This window comes from Malurus melanocephalus, unplaced genomic scaffold (assembly GCF_030028575.1).
Source record: "Malurus melanocephalus ecotype Western Australia unplaced genomic scaffold, MMel_1.1 scaffold_539, whole genome shotgun sequence".
Lineage (NCBI taxonomy): Eukaryota > Metazoa > Chordata > Aves > Passeriformes > Maluridae > Malurus > Malurus melanocephalus.
The window spans coordinates 311,513-337,032 of NW_026623771.1; the positions used below are offsets into that span (position 1 = coordinate 311,513).

Sequence of the window (25,520 nt, forward strand, 5' to 3'; positions counted from 1 at the left end):
GAACAATAGGTCTTGCTCATCCCTGAAACTTTTCCRGACTGCTGGATGCATATGTGGGGTCAAACTTCACAAAAAGTATTTTTCCCCTTTCCCCCCCCAGTGCTAGATTTGATTTTAAATTATTGAAGCTACTCATCAGAACTAGTTCTATTGGATAAGGCCTGGGGCTTCAGAATACAGTTATATCACAGGCATTAAAACATCTCTTTTCTGCCACAATGGAACCATATAATGGGACCTTTTCTACCTATGGGAAATAAAAGGTGGAAAATCTGGAGACAGAACATTAGATTTTTCTCTTTGATTTTTCTTCCTTAGATGTAAAACCCATCAAGTAGGCCAGTATGTAGGCAACCTCTCATTTAACTAAAATTACGGCCTTTGCATCCACTCCACATGGAAACGTATTGAGTAGTAAGGGCTAGGTATTTCAGTGGACTTTTGTCAGTCAGTAATTACAACTCCTAAATATAAATTATAACCCATATTTTCGAAAACATGAAGAATTATTGCTAAAAGACCAAGTAGTTACTTAGAGTGGAAAACATACACATTATGAGAGCGGAAATATTCAAAATTATATTCATATTCTGCAACACAGAAAATCTATTAGCACACACAGATTAACAAGATATTTTGTATTTCCAGGGTACCATGATTGTCTGTGGCTGGTAACCTAGAGCACAAATAAAGCTGTGAATTTGCTGTGCTAAAGTGGCACCATGGATACTCCTACATTTCCYATGTCTTCCATAAATGACCTAGTCCAAGAGGAAGGTGGCTGAGTGATGCTTAGATGCATTTAGATATTATGCTTTATGTACMATCTGTAAGTCATTGTCACAAGAGCCTGTATAAAGACACTAATTTCTGTGTCTAATTCTTTCCCTTTAACTGATCTTAAAACTTTAGGTGGCATCTAACACAGGAATTTACATGGAAATTAGTCCATCTGAATATGACTTTCTTCCCCAAACTCATTCTCTCAGCCTATCCTTAAGGCCAAGGAACAGGATAGGTTTAARGCAGCGCTCCTCATGTCCAATTAACCTTTCTTCACAGAAAGGGTGATTAAAGATTGAAATKCACWGCCCAGGGAGGTGGTGGRGTCACTGTCCCTGAAGGTGATTAAGGAAAGACTGGASGTGGCACTCAGTGCCAYGGCCTAGYTGACACGGTGGTTTTCAGTCACAGATTGAACTCARTGATCTCAGAGGTCCATTCCAACCWAATTGACTGTGATTCTGTGGATGCAGAAGACAGSTAAGGCATACCTAATAAACTGGGTGCAGAAGACACTTAATGATGATCATAAAATAAAATACTGAAATGASTATTTAATTCTTATTCTCTGGCAGAAATGATGATGTTCGTTATTACTGGCCCTTTGTGCTTCAATAAAAGTCTTTAAAATACCATGTCTGACTTGACTGATGTGCTTCTGAAGTAGTTTCTTGAATCAGAATACTTCCACTGTCAGTGTACTACAGAGTTCGCTTCAGACTTCCTGAACTTTGTAATAACAAGGTTTCTTTCCTGTGATGTTGTCTTCTCTCCTGTGGTCAAAGTTTTTTGAAATGTTACACTGCATTTATGCAAGGTTCCTCTCAATTACTTTATTTAACCTMTCTGATTTAAGAAAATATCCCACTGGGTTTAATTAATTCTCATAAGTGACTTCCAAGCTGAGACACTGCATTTCTTCTTCTGCTTCTTCTGTTAATTCTACTCATAAAGGTTATTGTCACCTAGTGGTAGAGAATTTAGCAGCAATTTTGTTGATGATACACSTTGCAGCAGAGAATGGATCTTCTTGTGACACTGGTGCTGCCATCCTTTCATGGTAACACACAATAAGGCAGATAATCCACTTACATATGGCAGGAACAGACTTCTGGCTGAGGTCAAAGAGACTAATCAATCCTGTTCAGCATCTGTGTTCCTCCTGATGTGTCAGGCCATTTTAGCTTCTCCATATACTTAACTTTTCTTCTGAAGGAATGATCAGGGATTTCCCAGCAAATTACCAAACTGAACTCTTCAAACTCCTTAGATCTTCCCATCGCTGGGATTATGGAGCATTATCTGTCTGTTGCTAGGTTAAGCTCCATGAGCTGCTGGGAGCACCTCCTAATCAACTCTAATGTTTCCAACTGCTTGACTTAGAAATGATGTTGTAGTCTAAATCAAAGTTTTGTCTCCTGTGTAGCAAAGCTTTGGCTCATCATCATCGATCTCTACTTAAATAAATGGACAGCCAATTAATGTGAAGTAAAGAAAACCAACCTCAAAATGCAGGCRTAAGCCAGCTCTAGTCTTCAAAAGCGAGGAAACGGTGAAGGAATGTTTAAAGGTCAGAGTGAACAAAAATATTTGCATATGGGTTTACTTACACCTGAAGCAAGGCTGCTGGACACMGCCATGCTGCAGCCACTTCTGTTGCCTTCTCTTGTTTAAAGAGGTTCAGACTTAGGGAACAGCAAACTCATCACACAACATTACACTGGTCTGACAACATTACTTCTCCCTGTTTTTCACACCCTGCCCCACAGCTATGCCGGCAGAGGGGTTTGCATGAACACTCTCTCAAATACTCGGGGCAGAATGAGCCCCAGTTTATTTTAAGCAGTGTGAACTGTGGATCTGAAATGGATTGACTGAGTTTGCAGGCTTCAGGCTAAGAAGCAATCATGCAAGCCACTCCRGCAGCAAAACCAGAGGGGCAGCACTGCCAGCTGCTGGATGGCAGTCACAGTGGAAAGCAGGAATGTCTTTAAGCAAACAGCTGGAGCACAGAATATGTCAACCCTCTGCAACTGTAAAACTTCTGCCTCAGTGTTCCTTAGATGTGGGAAAAACCAGCCACTGGAAAAGCTTTTTCTGAGGGAAAAAAGTTATTGCATGTTACTTCTATCCCCTTGATATATGCTGTACTTGAAAAAAAAAACAAACCTAAAACCAGCTAGTAAATCAGCAAACTCTTGTAAGTATAGAAAGTATAAGCTTCTTTTACCCAATTGTAAGAAAAACAAACCGCTGTTACCTGTAGTATAAGTGCACTGACATAAACTTTCCCCTGGTTTTTGGCATTAAAAGTCTCCAAACTCACAAAAACCTTCAAATTTAAAAAACTAAATCTAACCCTAAATGTTCTTTCTGTACTGGAAAACATTTCCAGCAAAGATTTAGTTCAGAAAAAACACCATAACTATTACTGGTGTCTACGYAGGGTTTACAGGCTGAACCATCAAGCAAATGGCTTGTCTTAAAATGCAGTGATGGTTTGATGGGCACTTTTCCCTGGCCTGCCTGAACTGAGCCAGCTCCGTTCCCAGTGATGCATGTTCAGGTGCACTGGAGTAATGATTTGGAGGCTACACTGCAAACCAGGTGAGCACATTGCTCTGCTTTATAAAGGACCTGAGAAAAAGAAAGGAGATGGGTAATCTTCTAAAGATGCTAGCCCAGTTCAGAGTTCAGTCCTACAAAACATGATGCCAGCACAGTGGGAAGGAAAGGGGCAGAGACAGGTGGAAGGCTGTGGAGAGGGGTGAGAGATCAGAGATGCTTAAGTTCAATTTTCCCACCAGAAAATACATAGAATTCTAAAATAGCATCAGGCATGAGTTCTGTGCCCCACTCAGAACAACTAATTAGCATATATTAATTTATATTAACACTAATATATACACACATCAAATAATGTTAGGTTAAATATTAARCATACTAAATAAGTAATATTAGGAACCTTGATTTAATAGTCCTTTGAAACGGTAATCAAGGAAAACTAAAATGAAGGCATTTATAATGTATTTGTATTTTAACACCTTAAAAGAACTTCACCTAAAAATATAGCATGATTTTTTCCTGCAGGAAAACAATCACTTATGATTCAYTGTGATTTGTCTGTTGCACTTGGAAGGAACTATGAGATGGCATCATGGAAATATGTTTTCTTCTCATTCTATTAGATACACAATAAGGCTTTCAGAATATTTTCAGACACAATCATTAGCACAGAAATGGCACTTTTTGTACAAATATGGAGTATGGACTTCAAGCAATGGCTGCCAAAGCACACATTTAATGAAAGAAAAATAATGGAGCACTGAAGAATACCAGCCAGTATATAGCTCAGGGTTACTCATGCAAGACATCACCATTTTCTGCAAACACACWAACATGCAGTGCCAGTCAAAAGCCRCGTTAATCATTGAATTAAAAGCAGTTTAACCTTCTGGACTTCACTTCACAGGCCAGAGCTCAGAGAAGAGGGCCAGATTCTGAGTGCCTGCAGTTTCCCTAGGCTGCACCACAGCTTGGGTTTCTATATTAAAWGCACCTGGCATCACTTCTGAGGATGTCCATGGCATACTAGGGCATAAAGGTCAGGAGAGGAACTGAAAATGACTGCCCTGAGGGCCAACCACCCCCAAAAGTGCCTCAGTGCCATGAGAAATGACATTCTAAAGGACAGTCAGTCAAATCACCAGCCTGACATAGGGGCAACAATCACTGCAATTCCTTAAGTGTGACAGAAGGCACACAAGTGTGACCTAAAGAAGGATTTACATGCTTGAAACATGACTGTGTCTCTCAACTACTCTGGTCCGCATCAAAAAGAACAGTGCTCCTCCCCTACAACCCATTTAAAAGCATTTAAAATTAAAAACAGCAGTTTGAAGTAAAGAAAAATCTGTTTCTAGATAAAATAAAAAATTACACACAAACTTTTTCATATATTGAATTGAATGAATATGAGAAGAGTATGAATTTTAATTAAAGTTCTACCTCTTATTATTTTCCAGAGTGAAACATAAATTAGTTGACTAGCTGTATTTAATTCTTCAAGCAAAACTGTAGGACTAGATCTTTGGGTCTCAGCTTTAACCAAGCAAAATTAAATTCTTCAAGGGTTTAAAGCTGTAGGAAGTTGCTGTTACATTGCAGAACTGACAATCTGCCTTGACTTTTAAAAGAAGTGATTGAAAGTACAGGTGCAACAGACTGAGATACTGTCTTTTATCATTCAGTGGGCAGTGTTGAAGAACAGTGCAGAAAATGGTGTGTGTTCCAGTCAGCTGCAGAGGAGCAGTTGTAYTCATTTGATATACCAATGAGACATTAGACCCAGATTTTAACAACAGAAGAAATAACTGAAATAGTGCCAGGCACTATTATATATGAGTATACATTGTGGAAGCCTTTGTAGCTTTTGTTTTCTCACATAACAGTAAAACAAAGAAGTTTCACAATTTTTCTTTCTGTTCCCAAGCCTTTAATGACAAACACAGCTCCAGAAAGTATCTCTTATCCTTCTGGAGTCTGATTACTSATGCAGAATGAGTGTATCRGGGTTTTAATATGAAATAGTTTACTCACAGCACTTTCATTCAGACTCACAGGCTAGATTTCCTCCTTCATAAAAAGGCATTTTTGGATACACGGCTGAAGAGGCAAACCACAAAGTTGCCTTCCAAATGCAGCAGCAGAGCACAACACRCAGTGCCAGGGTTATCCCTCTGGATGCACTCAGAGGACCGCATGGGTAACACTCAGAACCTCGTTTGGAGCATAWCGGGAAATGCCAACTGCGCCAGCAAGGCTGGAAAAACCTTTTTCCTGATTGGCTGCTCATCCCAAACTGCCTGGCAGAGGTTTGAAATATGCAATGCAGGGAAGTGATATTCTGTGGCATTCATTCAATTTACCTGCACTACACTCCAGGGAGCCRTGCTATTAAACAACAGCTCCAGTGGGTCAATAAAGTTAACTTAATTAAATTGCTTCCCCTCCCACTCTTCCAACTAGCAAGATTTAGGGCACAGGGACACAGTGCTGCTTGTAAATAAGAAGATGATTTAGCTAATCATTTGCTGAAAGAAAACATATTTTTACCAATGATTCTATGCACAAAGCAGGGAGCTAGTTTAAATTAAAACAATCATGTAGGAAAAGGGGGAAGACAATACCAACTATTGAAGGGCTGTGAATATTTGTCAAGCAGTGTCAGTTAGATCCACTATTTAAAAGTTAAATCTCAGTGCTTGCACTTTTTGCTCCAKAAGACTGAAATTAAAATTGCATAAAGATAGTGTTATAAAACATACTATCATTATTACAAGCATGGTGAATACACATTCTTAATTTGCTGGGGACTGATCTTGTCCCTTTCTGGCCATTTTGATATGTACACTCTTGCTGCCTTACAAGAGTCCTGTTTTAGGAGTCTCTAGTCYGTCCTTTTCTATGTCAGTACGTGAAAAATATCACCAATAATTAAGGATAAAAAAGACTACAGTCAAGCCAAAGTTAACAGATTGTTTGCAACCTTATCCTACTTTCAAATCCTCAGTCTGAAACCTCTGAGGCTCCTTGTCTGTTTGAGGTTAGACGTTTTGAAAGGCTGCAATTAAACTGATCTAGCTGTTTTGCAAAACAGTATTTAGCTGTTCTCATTCCTTTTTCCTGAGAAACTCGGCTAATTTTGACAGGAGTTCCCTGATGTTACAYGTGCACCTTCTGCTCAGTCTCTGGAGTGTTTTCAGCTTTGCCCCAAATCTCCTTTTGCAGATACTGAGTAAAAGCATGCCAAGCACTCCCAGCTAGACTCTCTAAAGATTTCTTCTGTGCGGTTTATATCCTATTCCCTCTGAGCTTTTACCTGCAAGTAATGAGTGTTTTTTGTTTCTTTTCATCAAATACCTTTACTGTTTCCTATTAATAGGAAGAACTTGGAGCTGGCCTGAGTTTTTATAAGCAAGTGAAGTGAGAGAGATSCTTGTAAAGGCACACAGGCACAGTTTAATTTGGGAAGTATGAAAATACAAGGAGAAAAAGGTCCCTTTATGCCCCCACAGCCATTTCTTGCAGGACAGGCCATCTCCATAAACATGTGTGCCAGAGGGTCTGAGACTCCTTTCCTCATAGAGCTCAAATCCTCCAGTGTTGGGCTTGTTGCTCTTTGTTCTACTCTGACTCARACCATCCAGTGCAGCCGAAGGTCTGTGATCACAAACCAGTGAAATCACCTTGCTGTATAGCCTTGAGATAGAGTTCTGCATGTGTCTGCATTTCATATTGGTTCATTATTACTCTTATTTCTTCACAGCACAAGCTGGAATGGCAACAGCCTTCCTGCATGTCCTCTCCCAGCATCTCTGGAAAAAGCCYAGAGCATTATTCACATGCGCGTGAGTGTCCCTCTGGAAGAACTACTGAATACCGTAAGATCCAACTAGAATGAAACTTATTTACTGTGATTRGAAATCAGAATTTGGCTGGAAAGAGCAGCTCTTTAACTGCTTCACCTTGCAGGATGTGTTACTTCATCAATGCCTTGTTGAAGTCAGGWTTACACAATGAAAAACGTGTATACAAATACAAATGTAAAATGCCTAGGTTAAGAAATCTGATATCAAACTACAATTTACCTATCTAGGAACTAGTTATCAAAGAGACAGATTCAATTTAAATTAATGGCACCATGCAGGGAAGGGTGGTCAGGATGGCAAGCGCTGTAGGGTCGGAGCCAGTAGGACTGATGGGATTGCCCATCCTTCTCCTCCCACAATTTCTGCAGCATCCAGGGGTGACATACTTCACCTCCAGGGGGGGAGGGTGATACTCAGCTGCTCCCAGTGCACCTTCCCACTGATGGATCTCAGCCTCAGAGAAAGAGAGCTCTATTCACAGCATCCAGAAGAGACAGGAAAGGGAGGGAGTTCTCACTTGTAGGACAACGGTGGCCTTTTGGCTAGGATTCAATACAGTGAATAAGACCCTTCTGGAAGTTGAAGAATGAAGAAAAGGGAAGTTTCTGTTATAAAACAAATAACATTGAAATGGAGATCTCCTGTTTGTAAAAAACAGTTTAACTCCATATGGCAGCATAAAATAATTAATGCTATTGTCATTATATTCACATATTTTCTTTTCCTTTTTCCTCCTCTACTCCCTAAGCCTGTTGAAGCTGATAGGCCAGAAGACAGATGCTCTGCTCTTCTATTCAATATAAAAATCTCAGTGAATAGTAAGAACACTGCAACCATAAAAAAAAAAAAAAAAAAAAAAAAGCCCAGAAAAAAAACAACCCGAAAAAATTACGAAGACAGTTTTCTTAGGATAATTACATGCCTTAGTTCCTTTCTAATGAACTGTATTTCTGGCTTTTTGCTCATTTCTACCCTGACAAGACAGGCAAATAATGTGTCGGTATCTGCCTAATAAGTGTTATCATTTAACTGGCTATTATTACTACAATACAAAAATGCTGTGCATGTTGAGCTACACAGGACTKCACTTTGCCAAACTGCTCTGAACCTGCACTGAATCTGCCATGTCCTATCAGAATGGGGCAATCATACTTTGGAAGTGTCACTCCGGCTTAAAAAGATGCTTCACGCTCGCTCTCTGCCCCAAATTCTTAGGTCTGTGAGGAATTTGCAGCCCTTTGCCAGAGCCCCAGGAGGAGCTGCTGTGGGCAGGGTGTTGCAGACAMACTCCATAGCCCCAGGGATCCCAGCTGCAGCCACATCGATTTCTTCTATTTTTAATGTCGTGAGYGGCGCAGCGCTGTTCTTCAGCCAAGGGGCTGAGATGGCGCGCTGACCCTGCAGRCCCTTCAGAATCCTGTGCTCATGGCACGGGCTGCTGCTGGGCATCCATGGTTTGTGCCCAYGGGAGCGGGGCTGGGAGAGCCCAAATTGGGAAGGCTCAGCTCCCTGTGCCCGCTGGAGCACAGGAGCAGGGTTGCAGGCTGTCTGTGCATGGTAGGGAGCAGAGACCACGCTGCACTCTCAGGGATGAGGGCTGAGGTTCACAGGGATCCTGCCTTCCTTCAGGCACTCAACCAGAGCTCCCAGTTCTGGAGAACAGATGCCTTTGGCCAACAACAGAAAGAAACTAGACATGTTGGAGGGCTCACTCAGCCCTTAAATGGGCTGGGATCCCTCGAGGTCTTGCCCTCCAAGTTCTCCTCCTCTATGTTAACTTGAAGAGTGTGAGATGATGACACCACTAAACTTAGGACCCCCCTTTAAATGCCAGAAGTTTGACAGATGTGTTTTYATGGGATTTGCAAGGAATAAGGATCCATGAGGGTGAGAGCAGTGACAATGGCACCTGACACCCCAGCAGGACCTGCCCACCAAACTCCTCCTGTTGCCATGAGCAGCCCTGCAGAGGGTCCCCTCAAAGTGGGGAGGACACAAGGATCCCCTCAAAGTATCCCCTTGAGGGATCAGGGTCAGGCCTGGGGCCACAGATACATTTCTGAGGAGGAARGGAAGGCTGCAAAGAGTTTCCACTGCCACAGGGAGTGAAGGTGCTGCCTGTGTTTTCAGCATYAGGTGGCAAAGGTGGGCAATGCCTGCTCCTGCACAAAATCTTGAGGGAACAGTTAATCCCTGAATACAGTTTAAAATTCGAATTTTTGCTGCTTTTTTTTTGTGTCTGGTGCCACTGGCATTTCTTGATCGATTAGAGGGTCCCTAAAACTGATTTCCTCCTTCAGATGTTCGCCCCCCCCAGCCAGGTGACTGTGACTCTTCATATTCACTCTTGCATTCACCTGCAAAAACCTGAATTAGCAAAGACAAGTGTCACAGGTGCTCAACATCTCCCGTTGAGCCAAAATCTTTATTTGTTATAGCTGTCAGCCCAGYCAATGACTGCTCTATCTCACTGTGGGCAGGAGTATTCCATCCTGCTGGTGTCAAAGGCACATCTCTATTCAGTGGTGCTCTACACCGAGCAATTGCCACACTGAGGGGAAAGAAGATTGTGATCAGCACCATTTGTCTACATAATTGCACTTGTTTCTGGACAATTGTCGGGTCACAGGCTAATGTTGTTTATTTATAGTCTCTATACTCATCTGAATTTTCCTGTGCCTTTTCCCACAACAAAGAATTTTGGCTTCTACTGCAGAAATTCTGCTAGAAATCTGGAAAAAAATATCTGAAAGTTATCCCATTATACTCATTTGAACAGAATTCTACATTAGGGAGCTGGAATAGTGCCTGAGACTCAAGGTGCATTTCTAGGAAAAAAGAAAAATCAAATACAGATTTAGCTTCTTTTTTCTTCCTATTGTATAAGCACCGAAAAGAGCTCAAATATACTTGCCTGGATGCTACCTTGTCTTTAAAAGCTGAAAAAAMCCTATTTCCTTTATAACTCTGTGTCCATTTAATCTAGTTCTGAAATTCCCTGAATAAAAAATAATATTGGTTAGGGTAATCTGTTTATTTTCACTACRGTAATTCATTTAGTATTTTGCCTTTTTGTTATGATTATTAAATAAACAAATCAACATCTAAGTTTAACACAGTTGTTGCCTTAAGCAAGCCATTATTTCACTTCTTTAACACCTCAAGGGTTTCCAAATAGCCATGCAAAGTAGAGCTGCTTGCTTCATTTTCCATTGTCCTGCAGGCAACCTGCATAGGAAGTCATGCATAATTTTTTAATACAAGAATGGATTTTGCTCAAACTGCTGGTTTTTGTTGGTTTTTTTTTTTTAATAGGTGCATTTTTTTTCAATTTAAATATCTATTTTCATATTAAGTTATCCTTTCATTCAAAGTAGGAAAAGTTAAAATTAAAAATGAAATTTTAACAATGTACTGCCAAATTTCTTAATCCAATATCTTAATTTACATTAAATAACATKCAGTATTCAAATATTATGTGTCTGTTGGGAAATATTTGCTGACCATCAGATTTGCTCATCATCATTTGCTGACCACTGAGCTGGCAGAGTTTAAGTGACTGGAGGAAACAGCCTCTGACAGAAGTGTTTAATCCAAATTTGATATCTGTGGCTTTGTCTGCATTTTCAGAGAAAGTATTTTGTCACTTTATTCAGGTTAGCTTTATGCAATATCTAGTTCATGCAGAGGTATCTCTTGAGAGCTGATAAAGGCAGAAAATCTTACTTTCTACTTCAGGGAAAAGCTCCATGGCAGAGACYGAAATCTGCTAATTCTAAAATCTCTCAGGGCACAGAAAGAAACACACTGTTCTGTTTACTAAGTACAAAAAAATGGCTAATTTGACTAAAAGTCACTTTACTATGYGTAATAAATAAATAAATATAAAAATGTGATATGCAATTCATTGATTTCTATGAAAACAAAAGGCAAATATCAAGAATCTGAATACATATATCAGGAACTTTTATAAAATTCTCTAAATGCTGCTTAATATAGCTCCACCTTTGCCAATTTAAGCACCCAATGAAAACAAAGTAGCAGTCAAAATAATCTGTTGTATGATATATCAGAACAGTGGAATAGGAGTGATTATAGTGATCAAATACTTTTCTCCCATTATTATTTTGACTATGGGAATTATATTGTCAGTCAACAATACAATAAGTAGGGAGAACATMATGTAAAAGGATATTACCCACTTTTATTGGGGTAATACTCTATTTCCCAGACTAGATTATCAAACTAGAGAGGTCAACCACCATATTATTTACTGCTACACTTTGGCAGAAACCCAAAATAATAACARTAATAGTAATACCAAATGAGAGGAACCAACCCTTTTCCAGAAAWCTAATTACAAAGTAAATGCACTATAGAAAGACAGAGTGATAATTTCTTCTGACCCTCTCTGTTTTCTTCAACACGCTTTCTCAAAGCAGAGGCACCAAAACATAGCCCTCTGTATTTCACCAAAGTCAGACTCACGACCAAAGCAACAGCCCCTGTTCAGTTATCAGAATTTTCACTGAAGTAAATCTACTGTGATTCTTGGAATATTTCTCACAAAATTAGGACTCCTTAGAATACAATTCTCCTTTCTCTCAATAAAGCTGGTGTTCTTCAGCCTTAAATTCAGTATGTTGCTATACACAGATGGGATGAGGTTACCAAGCAACCCAGGTTGCTTGACTGAGCAAGTGGTCCAGAATGTTGGTATAATTTGCAAATTTCATTGWCAATGATATTCTGTTGGCTTCCAGGCTGTCTGCAAAATACTGAAAACATCTAATTGTGAACCTTGCTGAAATCTGCAAAGACTCTCCCTCAATTATGACTYTTCTTCCTGAGTGTTTTCTGTGCTATTTTCATTTAGCTTGTGCTCCATTGACATCATGTAGGGTTAATGTTAAAACATTGAATAGTTTGCAGTAAACTCTGATAAATGCTTTGCTGGGAATACTGTAGAGCCAAGGAAGGTGACAGGTGCTGTGATCAGGGGGCAGGGATTTGTGTTCCRGTATTCCTCAGGAGAAGAGGGGATTTACCCTGTGACTATTACAATGCTGTGCTACAAAATAAAAGGAGATAAGATCACCACTACTTAACCTGTGGGTATATGCCTATCCTTCTCCTTTGCTTTTGTAGCATTTGCCTCAAAACACAATGTTGTTATGAAAATAAATTAATTTGTCTAAGCAGAAATGGAGCTCCTTCCTTGGAACTTGCCCCCCCCCGCTTCATCCCAAAACAAAACCCTCCGTTTTCTCCATTCAGATTGACTCACAATTTWTTATATATTTCCTGAGTTGATGAACTGATAAATCAGTTTCGTGCACAGTCCTGACATGCTTAATGCCACAGAGATTCAGTGATTCGATTATTAAGCTTGGATTCATTGTGTCAAACAGCCTCATCTTCCTTACAGTCTGCTTTTCGTGGTAAACAGGACGGAGCTTCAGAACTGCATCTCACAGACAAATCCAAGAGTGGAAGCTGTTGGCTCTAGCCTTTGTGTCCTCTTAGTAAAACACAAGGCAATGGTCAATTAAATGCATATTGTATTTTTATCCACATCTCTGACATGTTCTGGCCCAAACAGGAAAGTGAAGCAGAAGGGAGTGCAGACAAGTGGATCACTCAGTAACGAGTGATGTATTCGGTACTTCTGCTTTCTGGGAAGAGAGAAATTGAAGCCATGACCCTGTGATCCTTTAAGACCCAAAAAAAGATGCAAAAATTTGGCTCTGTGCTTATAGCCAAAAAGCTACCAAACAAACAATAAGAAAGAAGGAAGCTGTTTTTATAAATATAAACCCAAASGTTTTAATTCCTGTGGGTAGTTATGAAATAGTGCATATTCTTTATAGAACTTTTTCTTCTTTTAAAAGAAATAATACATCTCTTGAGTAGGAAACTGCTGGTAGTAAACATGCTTAATTATGATATACAAGGTCATGAAATATTTGATACTGTATGAATTAAATTCAGTGTATTATCTTCTTTATCTCAGAAATACACAGTGGCAAAAAAGAAAGTCCTTAAAATTTCAATGCCAATCATCCACAGAATAATAAAACAAGATTGTCAAAGCTGAAGCAACTTGTAACCAGGCACTGCATTTCATAAAATCTACTGGCTATACTGAAGTGAAATATATTCCAAGAAGAAGCAAATAGCATCGTATTTACTGTATGCTATGTATAGTATTTACAGTATTTATATTTATGAAACTAGATAGAAAGATTAGTAGTACTATGAGAATCTTTGTGGATATTTTGGATAACTTTGTGCTTTAAAAGGTAGTCTCTCACGAAAGTTAAACTTTATGCACAGGAAAACTAAAATTTTAATAAGTTGTGAAGTCAACAGAACTCTTCAACACTCTCTTCCACAAGTCCTGAAGAGAAAGGAAATTCCTTTTCTTTTCCTCTTAGTAAGGATCCCACTTCCAAGGCAAATTTTTTTTTCCTCACCACTTTTCCCAATTCTTACCAGCTCTTCTAACACTCTTTCCTCTATCTGTAGAGGCTATCCTCAGGCACTATTATTTCCAGCAGTTTCCAAATTCTTCTAGCTTCCTTTCCCTAAGTCTAGGAAGAAATCATAATATTCAAATAATTTAACATTTCCTTAAAAACCCCCTGTTTTACCAGGAGAAATGTTTCCTTTTGCACTCATATTCACTTGGCCCATAAAATGAACATGATAGTCCATATAATCAATACAAGGATAAAATACAAGTCAGGAATACCAGGGATAAAAAAAAATTCTGAGAATGAAGAACTTACTTGCCAGAAGAGCAGTGATATTTAAAAACCTGCTGTCGTTGGTCAGCTTTTGCAGTCTTAGGATATCTAAAAGTGTTGAGTATGCTCTGAAAAGAAAAAGAATCAAGGATTTAGTAATTTTATCACCTGYCAAATATTAAACCAAAACTTTTCCAGCATAGATTGCTTTCCCATTTTATGAGATTATTAATTCATAAAATATGTTTTTATTTCCCCACTGAATTTGTAGCGATTTTATGGGCTTCCAGAAGTTGAACTGCTCAGATCAAATTTCCTGGAGTGCACAGGGAGTCAGAACAATGAGAATAATAATTATATAACTTATTGCATACCTACATTTCCAAGCTCTTACAGTTGRCAGAGAGCAGTAAAAAAGGAAGAGGTCTGGCTCCTTTCTTGTTTAAAAAGCCAATATAGAGGAGTAAATGACTTTCCAAAAGAAGCAGAGAAAATTATGTCACTAAATGTCTTTCAAAAACTAACTCAGAATTCACTTGCTATCTTTTGGACTAGTTCATGTATTTGGCCCCCTAATTTGTGGTCTASTAGCTGAGAATATCCCTTTGTACTCAAACGTTATTCTACATTGAAGTCTAGCTTTGTAATTTCCAATCGTCCTTAACAGACAGGGCAGCTGGCTGTGTCAAGGAGCCCTCTTAACTCTCCAAATCAAAATGAAATTGAAAGACTGGGAGATGATCAGTGCTTCCATYTATGCAGGCTGAGGGGGAACAGAGTAGATGAATTGAGAATTAAGGAGCTGAGTTGAGCCTGTGAAAAAGAAGTGTTAGAGGGAAAGTGGGTTTAATGTCTTCATTTCTCACTTTACGACTCTGTTTTTAATTGGCAAAAAATTAAATTAATTTTCCCCAGGTTGTGTCTGGGTGGTTTTTTTTTTTTTTTTTTTTTTTTTTTGGGGCTTTTTTTTTTTTTTTTTTTTTTTTTTTTTCAATTGGTGAGTTATCATCTTATCTTTGTTCCAATCTGTAAGACTTTCTATCATATTTTCTCTCTGTGTTCTGCTGAGAAGAGGAAGTGGGAGACTGCATGGATGGGTGCCTGGCTGCTGGCCAAAGTCAGCCCACCACAGCCATAAAATAATGTTTCCTTTATCAATCTTTCCAAGATCCCCAGGACTTAGACTGGAATGGAGATAAAAAGCCATACAAATAAAACTCTGCCTGTAACACATAGGAATAAACAGAATTAGTAAGRAGCAGAAATGTTGCTCAGAGAAAACTGCACTAACAGGAAAACTTCACAGATTTCTAGCTTCTCTACTGTAGTACAGCCACAAATTTGAAAACAAGAGCTTACAGCAACAAGAACAAAGTCAAATGAGTGCCACTCCATGAAAGGAGACTGCTGAAAACCTAATTAAAAAAAAGATTTCTRCTTGTGMTATGGTCYTGAGGTGTCTTTGGTCCATTAAGGAATTTTTGACATCGATTATTGAAATATAACAGAGCAAGTGTTTTAAAGTCGGAGATGAAACTGACAGACTTGCAGCAATATATTTATTCTGTCAGAACTTTTTAGAAACAACTATTTAAAGTTCTTTCACAGCTAGGTTTTAACAGCCCTGAAGTGATTTATTTAATTCCAGATTTCATTAAGCTCCCAAACTCCATTTTAGCAATCATTATGATACTAATAGCACATTTCAGCTATGAAAAAGATTGAAGTGCTGTRCATTTCTACCTGGTATTGAAGGCTATGAGATGAAATCTCCATTGAGTTAGTRCTGCAGAGGATTATGCATTTGTTTGGGCTCGCTTGGTTTTGATCAGGATATGCCTTACAGTGGCAAAAATAGCAAAATCCTCTCTAAAATTCATAGAATGAACTCTTYCCTGAATGARTTTTCTCAYTGAGGAGAAYTAATTAGAATTAATGTTCTATTAAYATAATCAACAACCCACTATGGCAAACACTCAGACTGCCTCATGTACATGTGAGAAACCTCAGGTRTAATAAAACCTAGAAGAATAAAAGTTGCCAGTAGAACTGAAAAGTATAAAATTCTGTCAACGATCTCCCATTGGCAGCCCAACCACTCTTGTAATTTGGCTGTGTGTTCAGGGCTACATGACTAAAGTCCCCTACCAGTACCCTGGGAAATCTGTAAACACACAGTGAAATTAGCTACTAGTTGGGAAAGRGGGCTTGGAGACAGCCTTATGAAAATGTCATCTAAATCCTCATCAGCTGTCAAAAAAAAACCCCAAATGGTATATTAGGAAATACTAGGAATAGAACGGAAAACAGCAGAAGAAATATGATAATGCTGCCATAGAAATCCATTGCCCACCTAGCATTTTGAATATTGAATACTTTTCCAGTCATCTCATTGCAAAAAATGACAGGATAGCAATAGAAGGATAAAATAAAGGGTGACAGGATGATCAAAGGTATTTAATGGTTTCTGTGCTAGGAAAGGAAAAAGAAAGGCTTTAGGATTTTCATGTGGAAGAGGGACAAATGAGGGAAAGGACTGTGACAGAGCCCCAGGAAAATCAAGAATGCTACTGAGAAAGTGAATTAAGAATGTTTTTCACTTTRTTTCATAGCAAAGGAAGAAGTTACAATAAAACAAGCAGTTAGCAAGTTTAAAACACRAAACCCAAGGAAGGATGCTTTCCACAKGGAGCACAATTAAAGGGTGGAACTCATTGCTACAGGATGTGGTGGGAAACCGCAAACATGTGTGGGCTTGAAAAAGAAAGTCACTGTCATGGTAAAAGAAGCTTTGACCAGTACTAGTCTGTGTTTTACACAAAGATGCACACCATAAACCTTCAGCTTAAGAAGCATTAGAGGGTGCTGYAGGATGATACCAAGGATGCTGTCCTTTGGTCTGATATAAATAYAGCTGTTGCAATTGCTCTCATTAATTTTGCTCTTTTAYTGAATTCTTAGTCATCTCTTGCAAMATTCAGATGTTAGAGAGCATTAGTGCCAATATGGGATTTTAGATTTGTGTAAACATAGCTAGAGACAGGCTTTTGTATCATTTTAAGTTCAAATAGTGCAGCCTATCCAGGCAGGCAGGCCTTAGGCTAGGATTTTCTGAGGATCCTCAGGTCTGGTATGAAGCATCTAACTGCTACTGAAGACTAAAGGGATTGATAAACAAAACTCTCATTTTGTGGAAATAAGTAATGATACTGACTTTTCTCCCCTCTAGARAGAAGAAAATGGTCTTTCTTTAGTAGTTAGTGGTCTTCATCTTAACTGTTTCACGTGTCTCATGATGTGAGGAGAAGAGATTTTTCCAGATAAGCACATAGACATAGGGCATATGAAATTGTCACTTTCTGTCTATTGCAGTGATAAAATAACATTATTTTAGCGAATAAACCAAGTTGTTTGAACTCTGTATCCATCTTCTGTTCACCTGACACAGCTCTATTGAAGACTTTGCCCGGAGACTGTTACACTACAAGTGAAGGGCTGTGACTTCCACCATKGGATGGCTGATGCCTCCAATCAGATAAAAGGCCACGGTCAGGAAATGCTTTTAGAAGACCCTGACAGAAATGTTCTGWCTGGCTTTGGCTGACTAGATCTCTGGTCGTGTAGGTGGCAATGAAATTGTGGGGCATGTCTGGCCCCACAGCTCTTGGTTGCCCAGATCACTAAACTTGGTTGCTATCTCTACTCACTTCTTAAAGTGTTAAATATTCTGAAAGCWGAATATGTCATGCCAGTCTAAGTTAGTTTTGTATTTTGGCTACTGTTGTAGGTGGGATACTGGCTTAGGTGGACAGACSTGTCTGACCTAGTGCAGATATTTTAAATTACTCATTTATGCAAGATACCAAAACACTAAAAGATTATCACAGGTCTGTACAGAGAATTATTGTAATTATAATTGCATTAACTTTTTATTTCCTAAACTGTGGATGGTCTTATAAAGAACTTGTAAAGAAAATAAAACCCTTCATTTCTTCTAATTACTCTAGAACATGCAGTTGTATAGGCGTACCAGTGAAACTCAGAATTTTCTGCCCTTAAAAATTTTCTTGCACACTCTCTGGAACAATTCCTAAGAGCTTTGCCCAGAAAAGGAATACCAGAGTCAAGAGATATTGAGCACTGACTCTTGAAATTCATACTCTATACAAAAAAATGGTAGCKGTTCAAAACTGATGGGAAACAAATGAGGTTTATGTACAAATCAGTGTGTCTGCATAAGTTCTTTCAAAGTTTAGCCCAATTAACATCAAATCATTATTCTGTACAAGCAGAAGGACTTTCTTATGCTTCTGATGCTTAACGTATGTTAACATATATTTCTACTTGCTGAACAGATGAAAACAACTTTCAACAACATACAGGTGACTAAGAAATGGCTGAGTAACAAACAGAAAATAGCCACCATGCTACTTTGTACCGGGTTTTGTTGTTTATGTGTGAGTACAAAACAATCATCAAGACAAAGTGCTTTCCCACGCAGGTAAGTATTTCTCAAATACCTATTGCAGCTAACAAACATTTTAGTCAAATGTTACAGCAGAAGTGAATCAATGTTTTAGAAAACAAGATTGCTGAGACCATAATGCAATCTGTAATGCAAAGGTTGCCATATTCCTCAAGGAGTTTTGATTAAAAGCTATCKGAACAATCAATTATAATAATTGTATTTGCTGTAAGTTTGGACAATCATCTGGAATGATTCAATTTGCTTTAAGCTTGGTCAACCCAAGTGCATACATGCCATCTGAAAAGATCACATCGGGTAGGGTCAATGCTTTTTCTTTGCCCTTCCAATACCACACATACAACATTTTTTAAGTCCCAAAGGCCCTTGACATTGCATTRCAATGGATCAGCCACCTCTAATGTGCTGAGCAAAATAAGGCTCTCTCCCCAAGAGAGGGGAAGCAGACAATCTGCCCTGAGGCTTCCCTATTGTTATCTCATTTAGRGAGACAGGCAATATCATGGTACCTATGACAAGAGAGGAAAAGATTTCAAGTTGTCCCAGCTGCCCCCTCCTTAATTTGATACTGATTGTTCAGTTGGTCCCAACTGTCCATAATACACCGAGAATTTTGTGGCTGCTGTGCTAGAGAAATCTCTTGCCAGCCTGTGATGTGCTCTCCTTCTAGTTTGAGCAATACTCCAGTTGGAAAGCAAGTAATCTCAGGCAGCAGACACTGTGCTGCCTCATTCAAGAGCAAGCTGGTTTTTTATTGAAGATTACCCCGGTATGTCGGGAAGCAATACTCAAATGCTTAAACTTTTCTAATTGCCTSAGCTTAGTTTCATGAGGACACAAAGATATGTGTGAGGAATATTCCACAGCTGAGTAAACATTACTTTGGGGAGGATGGACAAAAAAGAGGGTGGTGGTCAGCACAGTATCCTTGGTTGRCAAGCTTGGACCCACAGTTARAGAAAACTGTGCAGATAGCAAAGARCAAGRGTTGTTTCCCTGRCACACTCTGTAGGAGATAACCTCTATGCAGTAGACACYGATCAGTAATGGTTAAGAAGAGGGAATCTCTGAGAGGTTCTCTAGTTCATGCACCATCTCAATTTGGCATGCTTATTRTGCCTTACTGCTCAGCACATTAAACACTTGCAGAGTTCTCACTCTTCTCCGCAGCAGGTATCGAAATCCTTTACCATTTGGGATGCAGTATTATGCAACACAAAGAGGCTGCACCACCACCTCAGGTCTTGCAATGAAAGGGGTAGAGCTAGAAGCAAAATTCCTGTCAGCTGTCCCAAGTGCTGTGCAAGTACCATCACTGCAGACTGATTCCCTCAGATGACACATCTAGCAGGTGAGGACAAAGAAATGTTGTAACTTGCCACTTGTCACATAGGTGAAGCTTACCCAACCTTTGTTACCTGATAAACTGCTCTCCATCTGGAACAAGCTAAGACTAATGAAATGGTGATGCTATCAGAAGGCTACTGAAAAGTCTCACTGTGAATTGCTAGCATCATAAAAATGACACTCATTAAAGTACCACTCACCAGAAAACAGAAACAGGACAATCATAACACAGACCTCAAATTTGTACAGAGAACTCACAGTTACAGGAAATATAGGTATACTAGGAAGAAAAATTGTGAACATAGTATCAATTTAATGAGCTATTTTTATTGCAGGACTGGAATAAATGAATGCAAACCTTGTTAAAAGAATCYGTGAGCACAATCCCATTTCATTTATACCTTAAAACTATGGTCTTGCTTTATGAAAGAATGTCATTCAGTGACATCCTTGAAGTCACTCACATGATTAAGATGAACAAGATTTCACTTAATATGGTCATCTGACATCCCTGATGCGTACCACACATCACCAATTATACTGCTATGCTATCCCTACTCAGCATTGCAATACTTAAATGATATTTCATCCATTTAAGCACCAATATTGATCTCTGGCTACATCAAGTATTTCCAGTTAAACAGTGTGAAAAATCACAGCTTTTCATCTGTGGTTTTAGTTAAATAACTCAGCTGAAAATGACAAGAATAATGCTGATTCAATTTCCTCATTTCACGTGTCAGAATCATTGGCATTAATCTACCTCATTCAAACAGTGATCTCCCATTGCTTTCCARCAAGATATAAATGGAAACAAATAATCTTGATCAACCTACAGCTTRCACACAAGATAAATAACATGTGGCAATCAGTAAGCAAATCCTTAAGGGTACGGTTTATAGCAGCAGGTCATTTGCTTGTATTGCAATTTAGATTTCAGTTTTCTCATATCCGCTTAGCAATTTTRCCTGCTATGTTTCCCAGAACACTGTGGTGATCCTATTGTTGAGGGCAATTTGACCATGCAGAAGCACAGTGAAGTTTCTCTAATTTAACTTGTACACAGAAGTCCACCTTACCCTTCCTTGTGCCAGAAGAAAAAACTCAGTTGTTTCCATTGCTCRCAGATCCAGACCTTCTTATGGGTCCTCTTTGATCACTAAGTGTGACCTCATGCAACACATGTGATGCAGAATCCCACTTAGTTTGCAAATCCTGGACTATGAGCCTAAACTATTCCATTCCCATGTGTATCCCAGTTTTCAACAGCAAAGCTGCTTGGTTCTGGTGTATGAAAATAGGATTCATCTTATAAATAATGGTTTCCCTTCTTCTCTAAAGAGAAAACAGAAAAGAAAAAGGAAAGCTGGTAGAGAAAAATTCGCTCTACATATTGAAAGAAGGTCAGAGAAAGTGTGCTGTGGAATTACTGCTGGCCAATTCCTCCCATCCAGCTCCAGGGTAGGTTTGTCTATAAAACAAGGAAGCAAAATCTATTTGATCTACAGCTACATCATTACCAAAAGCACTAAGTAGTTGGGGGAATTGAAAGGTTACAWACTGGATAGGGCTCACTTGATGATTTCAACTGCAGGCAACCCTGTGAAAATCTGCAAGATAAGCAGGGGTTCAGCAAATTTGACAAAACGTAAAATATCTTCTTGGGGATAGGGCCAAGTAGTTTTCAGTACAGTGAGAGGTTGAGTCAAGGGTGAAATATAACCCAGCCCTCCGTGGAAGGGAGGCCTGGACAGTGGCTTTCATAAATCACAGGAGGCAGGGAACACCATGCCTTGGTGTGGCAAAAGCCACTCCCTGCTGCTGTCCTTCGGCAGAGCCGTGTGCTGATGTGGACAGAAGGTTAAGCAATAAATCCAATACTTTGCTCCCTTAGCTGTGCAGTTGGCATGGACTGAAGTTAGCAGGACCTCACTCATGTCTGCAGGCACAATAATAGTTTACCTGCACATTGTTYCACTTTTCAGTGAGGGACAACGAGGCCCAAGGGAAATCTGACYCTTTCTGTACCAATGTGCCACCATTAAACCTCACATCTTTGTGCCTACAGCTGCAATAACATCATAGTCTATGGATTGAGACAGATGCTGAAGTTTTTTTATGAGCAGCCATTGCAKTTAAAGTGAAAACCCTTCAGAAACATAAAAGTTCTTTGAAGCACTACAGTGTTTATAATGAAAAAAGAAGCAAGTCAGTATAAATATTTAAGTGTCTTAAATAAAGATTAATTAAGGACTAGGCAGGAAGTTGGCTTTGTTTTTTAAGCAATAAATTTTTAATTGCAAAGCATGCAGTAACAACAAATTGGTGTTTAATGGTGTTTAAAGAGAAATCTGAAGGGCAAGGATAAGGATCATGTACCTGTATATGCATCTGCATGCAGAACAGTGTACTATACTTGAGCAAACATTGCAGAGAATAGAARAATAAATTAAGTTGAATAAATAGATTAGTTTTGTTAAAATATTTACAATCTTTTTTACTTGCGTGACTGTGCTCATATGGAAGAGTATCCCTGAAAAGAAGAAAACCTGCAAATACTTCCTGAAAAATGTCCTGTGCTTGATGTATCACTGATGAGGAAAGTATGGAGCAAACAGAAAGATACCAATTAAAAGCAATGAAAACAACTGCATTTAAATACACGGAAGAAGCTGTATCTATGGAGCATGAACATAAGCAAGGAGCTTCAGTATTTGGGTAATCTGCTATTAAACAGCATTGTTAGCCATCTGAAAATAGATGTAAATATTCTATATGCAATGTCATGGCCTATTTTAAGGCATTCTCAGCTTGAMTGAAAGTAAAGATAATTAATTACTCTCTGGTCTTTTAAGATAAACAGAAGCCAGAAAGGCACTGTGAGTTCCATTGTTCTCAGCTACTCAGAGAGCCTGGAAAAACTGGCTTTGGAATGCAATGGGCAAGGCATGCCTTGGTTCTGTGTGCCTTTGTTTGTTTCATTGACTCACACTTACTCTAGAGTGAACTTATTTTATTTATTTGTGCAACTGAACATGTGAAAATTGAAACATAAATGAGGATATTGCTGTCCATCCTGATTAATAATGCTCAATTTTGAATGTTGGGTACTAAGCTGAAGAAGTAGCACAGTATGATCACCATGAATCAAATGAAAGTTCATTCCTGTAACAGCAGTTGCATAAAGGTAATTCTAAAATGTAGATTTATAACTGAATGAAAAGAAATGGAAAAAAAAATAAAAATCATCAAACAGCAAGAAGAACCTTACCTGAACTGAAACGCAGCTCTTGGTACAAAGAACATGTACCAGACTGAAACCACGTGGTCTCCATACGAGTGTGGCCTCCTGGTAYGCACAGAAAAAGTCTCTTTCCTACACTTTTGCTTGCCCTTTGCATATTCAGAGCCAAAAACGTACGAGCAATAACAACAAAGGGCCAGAGAAAGCCTCCTACTGTTTCACCCAGTTGCTCTGCTGGTAGGTTTCATATTTTTGTCTTGACTGCTTGAATTTCCTAGACCCAACCTTCCAAACTGAGCTCAGGCCCCCTGCAGTAGGGTATTGCTATGATTTTTGGGTACTGACCAGCTACCTCCCAATACTTTATTCGAAGTTAACAGTGGAGCAGAGAATATGAAGTGATGCACTCAGGTGAGAGACTCAAAACCAGAAAAAGTGGAGAGTTTAATAAAAGAGATTTTGAACTGCATGGTTGAGACCTGTCTGAACACACTGGGTCACATGTTCAATCGGTAGAAATAACCTTAAGATCATTAATCTCTGAGCTACATTGGCTCTCCCCCTGCTAGTGATGTAGCACAAGTCAAAAAGCATTCCGTGCTGGGCTCTCATCCTGCTAAGCTTTGATGGTTTGCATATTTTATAAAAATAATTGAGAAAACATTCATGAAGAGTTTATGAGCATTTTACAAGCTGCTCCCTTAGAGAACCTGAGCAACTCAGTTGGTTTGTAGCCTTGGAGCTGCTCTGCCTCCCCCCAGCATGGCCTGTGCACACTGGCAGGATAATCTGGGATTGTCTCCATAACCTTTCCCTGGTTGTACACACACTGRGTCAAGGGATCAAGTGATGCCTTCAGCCTCCCCAGTATTTACCAAGGCAGCTTTTTGGACACCAAGGAACRTCTTCCCTGAGGAAAGTAGAAAATCTTCTAACCATTAAAAACAAATGGGGGGGCAAAATGAGAATATTTTTTCAACAGTTTTGAGCACTGATTTTCCTGGCAGGTGTATCGAGGTGTAGACTACATTCTCAAGTGCTTATTCAGCTCTAATGGTGTTTTCTTTAACCCCTGTAAATTTGAAATACTCGTGTTCAGTAACAGGACCATTTTTTACTGCCTATAATTTGCTTATATCCAGCACAGGCCATAGTCATAGCACTAATGAGAGGCAAAGCCAAGTGAATTTGACATCACCTCTTAGAACTGGCTCTGTTTTACTGTCACAGACTTTTTCCATTCACTCCAGTACACTTTCTTTCTCATAACATTTCAAGAAGCCACAARGCTTCTTGCTTTCCTCAATTGTAGATGCAAGATTTTGACAGAGATTACATTTTAGGGATGCTTAATATAAAGAGAAATTATTGGCACTGATAAATRAATCAAGATATAATTACTATATCGGTTCTAGTAAGAGCTTACTCTGTCAAGACCAAGAAAGAATTATCAGAAATGTCTTTTTATTTATCTAGATTTGGAAATACTGCTAGCAAATAAAACCACAGTGCCTTTCAGTATTATTTACAATGTTTACAAATATTGTTTTAGTACCCTAATATAGTGGCTTGATACCAACATAAGTCCATTTCAAAGGAGCTACAAATGCTGGGCTTAGTACACCACTGAGAAACACATTTTCTACCAGGGATTCCCTGCTGAAGCCATCAGTGGTTCCACACTGGCCCAGCTGAGCTCAGAATTTGGATCCAAACGTGTTTTGACTGCCAGAGCCATGGTCCACCCCTGCCCACACAACTCTTAGTCAATAACTGACATTTCCAGGGATTTCAACGAGTGCTCAAATCTGGCTAACAGAAATCAGGATACAGCCTTTTCTATTAAATTTTAATTTGTCTACAGCACAAATGAGTGAGCGCATTGCCTATCATTGATCTCTTTCTATAATTTGAGCAATGAATATGTTGAAGCCCTGCTGTAAACAGGGTAGGAAGATTACTCCTGTGCATCAGGAGTAAAAGAAATAAGAAAAGATTGTAAAAAAAAAAAAAAGGTTTTCTTGCTGAAACAGACCAAATCACAGCATGGAACTTTATTTCAGACTCTGTGAGCAAAGCATTAATTTGCTTCTTTGAATGATGCAGATTCAATCAATAAATCCCCAGCAAATCCTTCAGGACAGACCAGAAAATCAGAATTCACTCTTCTTTCCACAGAACATTTGAAACATTTAACCTTCTCTTTGCCAGTATTTCTAAGGTATTGAATCCATACCTAAGCCGTGYTTTATTTTCATCTAAGATTACATCAATATTTCCATGCGCACATTCCTTAAAAAAAAAAAAAAATTAAATAAAAAGATAATCAAGCTTCAGTGAACCTGTGAACTATTTCTCCACAGCAGAGATTCAAGCAGGTACTTCAAGGTATGTGCCTTGCTCACTRAGGTCAGTTTGGTGCCAGTGCCAGCGAGAGATGCTCAGAGCCTGAATAGGAATYACAAGTCAGGTCATTCTGT

The 25,520-nt window shown here is 39.0% G+C and overlaps 1 protein-coding gene across 1 annotated transcript in view; it reads right to left on the minus strand.

Moving 5' to 3' along the window:
• LOC130582917 (poly(rC)-binding protein 3-like) overlaps window positions 1–25,520 on the minus strand; it is a 283,354-nt gene that overhangs the window by 145,045 nt on the left and 112,789 nt on the right. The window contains exon 2 of the mRNA XM_057381893.1: window positions 14,006–14,091. The gene's annotated coding sequence lies outside the window, so the exon portion shown is untranslated. The remainder of the gene's footprint in view (window positions 1–14,005; window positions 14,092–25,520) is intronic.